This window comes from Astatotilapia calliptera, chromosome 7 (genome assembly GCF_964374335.1).
Source record: "Astatotilapia calliptera chromosome 7, fAstCal68.1, whole genome shotgun sequence".
NCBI lineage: Eukaryota > Metazoa > Chordata > Actinopteri > Cichliformes > Cichlidae > Astatotilapia > Astatotilapia calliptera.
The window spans coordinates 41,430,629-41,438,584 of NC_137428.1; the positions used below are offsets into that span (position 1 = coordinate 41,430,629).

At 41.6% G+C, this 7,956-nt stretch overlaps 1 long non-coding RNA gene across 1 annotated transcript; it reads right to left on the minus strand.

Moving 5' to 3' along the window:
• Positions 1-2,023: 2,023 nt before the first annotated feature.
• Positions 2,024-2,648, minus strand: LOC113025296 (uncharacterized). Its single transcript, XR_003272783.2, has 3 exons — positions 2,626-2,648; positions 2,365-2,550; positions 2,024-2,278 (listed from the first exon to the last, which is right to left on the minus strand). It is a non-coding gene; the product is annotated as an uncharacterized LOC113025296 (long non-coding RNA).
• Positions 2,649-7,956: the final 5,308 nt, after the last annotated feature.

Sequence of the window (7,956 nt, forward strand, 5' to 3'; positions counted from 1 at the left end):
AATTTTTGCACATGTCGAGGAGCGTGTCAGGCTACATTTCACTGTGTGTTATACTTGTATAACTATGCATGTGACAAATAAAGAACCTTGAACCTTGAACCTAATATGTGAGTTTTTCTCCTTTCTTCACACATAATGTTGTTCAAGTGCACGATATCCAGCTGCTCTTTTTCAGTCTGTTTCATTGTTTCTTTTATAACAGTGTGTGTGTGTCTGTGTGTGTGTTTTACTAACTTGTTTGGAATAACTTTTTCCAGCTTTTGCATCCTTATAAACCTCCTGCTATAATCTTGTAAATTTATTGTGAACCATGGCTCAAACCATCCAGAGTGACTGTTAAACTTGCGTGTATGCCATCATTATAAAAGTCAGGCCTTTTTGAAACACTGCAGTGATAAAAAATGTATGAGCTTCCTTTGAAAGATAAATTCTCATTTCTTTGGCTACAACAAACCCCAAATGTGATCCAAGACAGGTTTCTGCTGACCTGGTTTAAGTCAGGTGAGTGTGAGTCACATTAAGTGTACAGAAATATGAGTAACTCTAAAGGCTACTCTCACTGTATCAGCGAGCAGCAGTCAGTTCGATGTCTCAGGTGGGCGTCCGTCTGCACTGCCAGGGTTAACGGGCTCTGTGTGCTTTAGTCACGATCTGAAACCCCTTCCATCATCCAAACTTCCCTCTGGATGCCAATGAGTGCAAAACCACAAATTCCATCATTTGTTTATTACTCCTGATCTTTCTAACATGGTCATCTGCCACACAAGGAGCTCTCCTTGTGTGACAGACTGCTGCATCCTCGATGCATAAAAGAGCGTTTCCACAGGTCCTTCCTGCCTGCAGCTGTCAGACTGTACAATCAAAACTGCTCCCAACAAACATAGATGTTTACATCAGCGCTGTAACTTGCACTATTTTATCAACCAATTCACACTATAACCAGGGTTTGCATCTTATCTGTATTTAATTTTATTTAACTTATTAACGGTACAGTACTCTGTTTTTGGCAACCATTGTCCTTGATGTCAATATGTAAAAATTGTGCATGTTTCTGTTCTGTCTTGTGTACTGTTTGTATATGTGTCTTTCTTGCTGCTGTTACACACGAATTTCCCCTTGTGGGACAATTAAAGGCTTCTTCTTCTTCTACTTCTTCTGAAACAATTTACAGGTCAGAGGGTTTTCCAGTTATCCCAAAGTAAAAAACAGTACCACTTTTTTTTATCACTCCTTTGTGTTATCAGCATGTACTCCCACTCTCTGAGTGGTTATTCAAGGGAAAGACTAGCATCTGCATTTACAAGAAGAAATAGCAAAATCAGCAGGCTGAGAGCCGAGGCAGCAAACAGGCACACGAGAAACCCACAAACAGACACACTAGGGTAACTGGCCTTATCCTGCTCATCAGTGTGAAGTAGAAGATGAGGTCAAAGGAGCGACAGACACACCGAACGGAGAGAGGACAGTGAAAGGATGTTTGAAAAAATTAAAGGTGAGGGAGGAAAGAAGAGGTTGATGGAGGGGGAGGAGAGGAAGGTGGAAATGGGAGTAGGTCCATATTAGTCATTCTGTCCATGTTAATTGGACTGCAATTATATGGCTTTTGGCCTTCTTAGTGCTTCTAAAGATAGAGCGGGGGGCCATCCATCACACTGTCTGTCTGGGCCTGCAGACGGCTGCTGTGATTGGCTGTGCAAAGAGAGTCTGAATAAACAGGCAAACATCAGCTCACTGGCACGTCCACAACTTCACAGAGACACAGAAACCTCCAACAACACCAACACCAAGGACTCAAAGGTTGAACCTGGACCTCGTGTAATTCTGACTGCATGACGGTTAAACAGAGGATGCTCCAGGGTCTGTTTGAGACCCCGGAGGGGGGGCCAGCGTGGCTGGGGAGGGTTAAACAGACCATAACAGAACACTGTTAACTTTATTTTATTCAGGCTTAAAATAACAGAAAAATACTGTTATTATTTTGATTTATTATGAGAGTTTATGTCACGGCCGAGGCCGCCTCAAAAGAGAAAGGACTCAAATGCTGGAAGCCGAACAGCACGTAAGTAGTTTTAGAGACAACGTTTATTTTGTCAATAAGTGTTCATAAACAGGAAACTGGAATGTGCGTTTAACAAGTGCAAAATGCCACAACTAAACCAAAGGGGTTTTAAGCAGCCTGGGCTAAGTAAGCAATCTGGTGTTGGTCAGTGGAAACAGGAGTTCCGGGGGTTGGGCTGGAGGGAGAGTCAAACTGGGTCCGGGGTTAGGGTCAGAGTCACTGTAAATAGAGTACAGACGTTCAGGTATGGTTCAGGAGGAATATGGGCAAACTGTTCGTTCTGAATTTTCCTTAGCACTGCGTACTTGCCGCGGGTGGTCTGTAGTGGCGTGGAGGGGTGGGTGGTCTGGGTGAGTGGTCCGAAATTCCTGGCGTTGAAGCAGGGAGGCAGGCAGGTGAGTCGGGTGAACAGCCAGTGGGACTGTCAGGTGGTCCAGCGTCCGGATTGGAGCTCATCGGCGGAGATTTGTGTCTGGCAACTTGGTGCGTGGCTGTGAGAGAAACACACAATGAGACAAGGCAGTTTACAAAGCGTGTGTGACCTCATAGTGGTGGCCTGCACTAACCAGGGTTAGCTGAGAATCTGGCGAAGAGAGGTTGAGTGCGCTGGCCTTATGAGTCCCCGGCTTAATTACCCACAGGTGTGAGCAATCAGCAGAACACTGAGGCCCCTCCCAGGGGTGGAGATGCCAACTCGGAGGGAGACAGGACACACCCGGACCATGACAGTTTATGTGAAACATGTTGCACATTTAATCTATAGTTCATGTCATAAAATGATATACCACCCATAAAAGGTCAAATACTGCAGTAAAAGCAGTACACAGGTATATAACTACACACATCTACTGTTCTACTGATGACATCAGCTGTACAGAAAACCATCAGATATTTAATAAATCTTTACTTTTAAAATGGTTTTCTAACTTAAGGAAGCTTTTTTTAAACAGCCAGAAGATGTTTTTGTAATTATTTCATACTGCTAATTACAGATCTCGTCGAGTATCAGATATGACTCCACATAAAATCACGTGTAATGATGTGACTGACTGAATACTGAATACTAGCTGTTGTGTGCTGGCAGCTTAAAAGGTGAAACATCTGTTCTTATAGATTTAGATCCAGTGTATTATATGTGGAAGCTGATGATCTTTAGTTTTCCTCCCACTGATTTTCCTATTTGATAAAAGTCATCACCTCCTCATCCAAAGAAAACTCCATGCACTCCCTCTGCTAACTCAGAGAGGCCACCCCGCACCACCACCCCAACACCACCGCATCACCACCACCCGCATTTCCATTTTTCTGAGTTTCTGCAGAACGGTTCCTGATTTAACTCCTACTGATATTTCTATATTAGAAAAAACTGAATAATGAAACAAAATATTTCTGAATGTCACTCTTATAAACTTTATTTTAAAACAGGTTTTTGTGAAATTATATTTAATGATATTCACTGAATTTTAATGATGCAAGCATTTAATTTTACAGGCATTTAACATTTATTGTTCAAAGTCATTAAATCTGTGAATATGTAAATAATAACTATTCATTTCTATTATTATCTTTCATTTAACCAGTTTTGGTCAATAATCCTACAAGTTACACAACCACTGTAAAATTACATCTTTGACATAATTTCAGATGTTATGTACTTACACAGGTATTAAAAAACTTCCATAGTTACACAACATATGTGTTAATTAACACACAGATCAGTGTGAATTTCACAATCCTTTTGCTATTTGTCACTTTCACTCAATGCATCAGATTTTAGAAATGCATTTTATTCCCTGTTACAGGTTTTTTATGTTCATTCACATTAGACGTATTCATTTACATTTTCGATGTACGGTTATGCTAACAGTAATCAGTGTACCTAATATTTCTAACACCACTGCACATGTGATTGAAGCTGCGCCTCAGCTGACCCCGATCTGTGGTTTTACTGCTTCATGGCCAAGTTGCTGTCATTCCCACTCACTTCCACTCTGTTTTAATTCCACTAACAGCTGACTGTAGAATATTTAGCAGAGGAAATTTCACGGCCGAACTTGTTGCACGGGTAACATCCTATCACAGTATCAATGCTGGAACTCACTGAGCTCCTGGAGAGGGAGCCATGTTGGTAGAAGCAGTCTACCTGTGGCTGTGGAAGTGATTGGAACACCTGAGGGTTGGCCGAGACCAAGTGGAGACGAGACCAAGACCGAGACCAAGTCAAGAGGAGACCAAGACCGAGACAAAAAAGTCTTTAAACTGCAGCCAGGTGCTGCTTCGTTTATGGGTGTCGGGCATATTTATGTGTTTTTGCGATGCACTCGCACAGCCCTCCTCACCGCTGTCTCACTCACTTACTGAGAGGACAGACACACGCTCCACTTGACTGTTGTGTCTCTCACCCTCTCTGTTTTCCACATAATGATATTATCCTATATCCTCGCATGTGATTGGCCACAATATGGAGGGATTGGAGCATGGTTGAGCCACTGTGTGAGAGCTGAGCAGCGAAAGGAAATTAAGTGAGGAGCCGGCTCTCGCTCAATGGGAGTCGACTCTTCTGATTCACTACAAAGCACTCTCTAAGCACGGCTCTTAGAGCTGATGCTTTTGAAATGACTGAAAGATTTATTAGGCTGTGTTTTGAGTTTTGTTCAAAAAAGAATGACTTCATATAGGAAAAAATATATATATGACATATGCAGGACACTTTAAACTATTTTTTTTAATTAAGCAGCAAGGCAGAACAAAGTTGGGCTGTATCAAGACACGAGGACTAAACTCCAATTCAACCAGACCCAGAACTGATCCGGAATTAAAACAGGACTACAACAGTAACCAAGACAGAACCAGAATCAGAACTAGATGATAGTAGCACTAAAAATCATCATATACCTGCACTACACTTATTGTTTAATTCTACCAAAGTCCACTATTTAGATTCAGAAAAGTTTACATAATTATTTAGCCTTGTTGTGCAAACAAGCCTGCAAAACTTAATAAATGTAGAATTTGAAAAGTAACAAATGGTATCTAAAAAGAATCAGAATCAGAATCAGAATACTTTATTGATCCCTGGGGGAAATTATTTTTTGTTACAGTGCTCCATTTTAAACCAACATTAAGACAAGACAGACAATACACTAACTAAGAATAGTACAATATATACATATATATACATACATACATACATAAGCCACTCATAAATAAATAGTTGGAAAAGAAACATGTGTAGTTGTAGCAGCAAACAGTGTGTTAAGTGGATGCGTTGTACAGGGAGATGGCCACAGGCAGGAATGATTTCCTGTGTCGTTCAGTGGTGCTTTTCGGTAATCTCAGTCTCTCACTGAACGTGCTCCTGTGACTGACCAGCATGTCATGGAGTGGGTGGGAGGTGTTATCCAACATTGTCTTTATCTTGGACAGCATCCGCCTCTCCGACACCACCTTGAGGGAGTCCAGCTCCATCCCCACAACATTGCTGGCCTTACGGATTAGTTTATTAAGTCTGTTGGCATCTGCGACCCTCAGCCTGCTCCCCCAGCATGCAACAGCATAGAGGAACACTAGGTACTGGATTCATGTTCTCATGAGTTTTGACTAACATGTGTGTCTCACCTGCTCTTGTTCCCTCTCTCTCCCTCTTTGTGCTGACAATCATCAAATATACAGCTGAAACCAGATATTTACTCTTCAGATAAAAACACTTTTTTAATTGTAACATCAAATCAGACTAAATGTTTAATTTTGTTTTAGATTGATAAATATAAAAAACATATTTGTTAACTTTAAGAGTAAAGAGAGAAACTGTCTGTATTTCTTAATTGCAAATGGCACCAAATTGTATTCAAAAGTGAGCCACACTTATGGAGCTCCACAGTTCTTTTCCTGGTGTTTTGGTTGATATCTCTTGATTTTCCCATGTCACAGAAACAGGCTCTGTGTTTTGCCTTATATGCATCCACAGGTGTGCCACCAGTTTACTCACATGGACTCTACTGACCTATCAGAAGCTTCTTCAGCTCAGAATGGAATCGTCTGGAGTTTTCTTATTAATTAACAATAAACTTAGTGTATATGTACTCCTAAATTTGATGAAAGTGATAAAAAAATAAACAGCTCTGTCTCTCTTTATTCTGACATTTAACTAATTCAAAAGATATTTCAATATTTATTTATCTAAAACCAAACAAGTTTACTCTAAATTGATGTTTAACAGTAGAAAAATGTATTTTTCCATAAAGCCTATGTAAATATCTGGTTTAAACTGTGAATATACTGCTGTGTATTGAACTTCCTCTTGTTTTGCATAGAAATATACTGAACAACATACAAAGCACAATATATAAAATACTACCAGAGTTTTTTCTTTGAGAGAAGCTCCTTATGTCCATTCTTGTATATCAGTGCATTAATGAAACCGATTTATTTAGCCGTGGAGGGAAACAACTGAAAATATGAAATAAACACACATGTAAGCTAAGACTCTAAAAAACAGCATTGTTGTTGTTCAGTTTTTCATTTCGCCATTTGTTGATTCACTCGAAGAACAAGTAACGTAATATGGGTCAAGTGATCAGTTTGACATCAATCTTTCGTGATACACCGTCATATTTACATTATTTGTACAGTACGAATGATTTGCTTTGGTACCTGCTCGAACTTCAGTTCTCCTCTGTCTGCCTGGCTGTGCTTCTCCTACAGTAAACTCACAGGCAGCAGCTTCTCCCCCCTCGTTCACATGTGTAAGTGCTGAGCTCAGTCACCTAGTGTCTGAGCTCGGATCATACCAAATTGAGGGGGAATTTATGACTGTGCGCTATGTGCTTCGAATAATATGTGTAGTTTTTGTTTTATACAGTTGTCAGTCAGGCATCTAACTATGAAACACTCCAAAAGACCCCATGCTTCTGAAAAAACGACGCGGGCTTAAGCCCAGTAAGCCACCCCCCCACCCCGCTCCGCCGATGTTTGACTCCAAATCTCCCAACCACTATGTCGATCTGAGAAAGCAAGACCGAGACAGCGAGACCAAGACGTGACCAAGACAAGACCAAAGTCCGTCGAGACCAAGATCACGTAAAAGTGGTCTCGAGACATCCAACTGTACTAACCAGCCACACATGCTCGCCATGGCAGCCCAGAAGGACCGACGGTCTGAGCCCAGCGTCTTCGTCTGTGCTGGTTAAACGCACAGCTAACAGAACAGCTGCTCTATAGACATGAACAAGGACCTGCTAACTCAGGTAAATTCCTCTGTTTCATCTGTTCTCCTAACGGTCATCCATTCAGGGTCCAGGTGTCCCCCACTCTCCTCAGTGGACAGATCGCCAGAGGTGGGTTATCTATGGCTCGCCCCTGGTGCTGCACACAAACACATCCATCAAGCACATGTCCAATCACAGCAAAATGTCCACAGCAGGTCGCTCTGTCATGAGTGGATCATTTAAACAGACAAACTCATGCTTATGACTCTTTAAACTCTCACAGCTGATCACTGATCACTAACACCTGGATCCGCTTACTGTCTTTAATAATAGGGGACCTCCTGTCTCACACAGAGCCATCTGTACGACCTGAACACTGCAGCAGGATGCCCTCTCCACTGCTGCCACGTCACTAAGGTGGTCCAAGCAGGGCTTTGTGGGGTTTTCTTAAATATTACAGCGTGTGCAACACGTCAATCAGCAACACCTTCCTACTCCACTCAAGCACTCAAAGCACTCCATACAGCATGTTTCAGGAAGTCATGACCAGAGATGGGCAGTAACGCGTTAAAACGTGTTACTGTAATCTGATTACTTTTTTCAAGTAACGAGTAAAGTAAGGGATTACTATTGCAAAAACGGTAATTAGATTACCGTTACTTTCCCATAAGCACGCTGCGTTACTGCGTT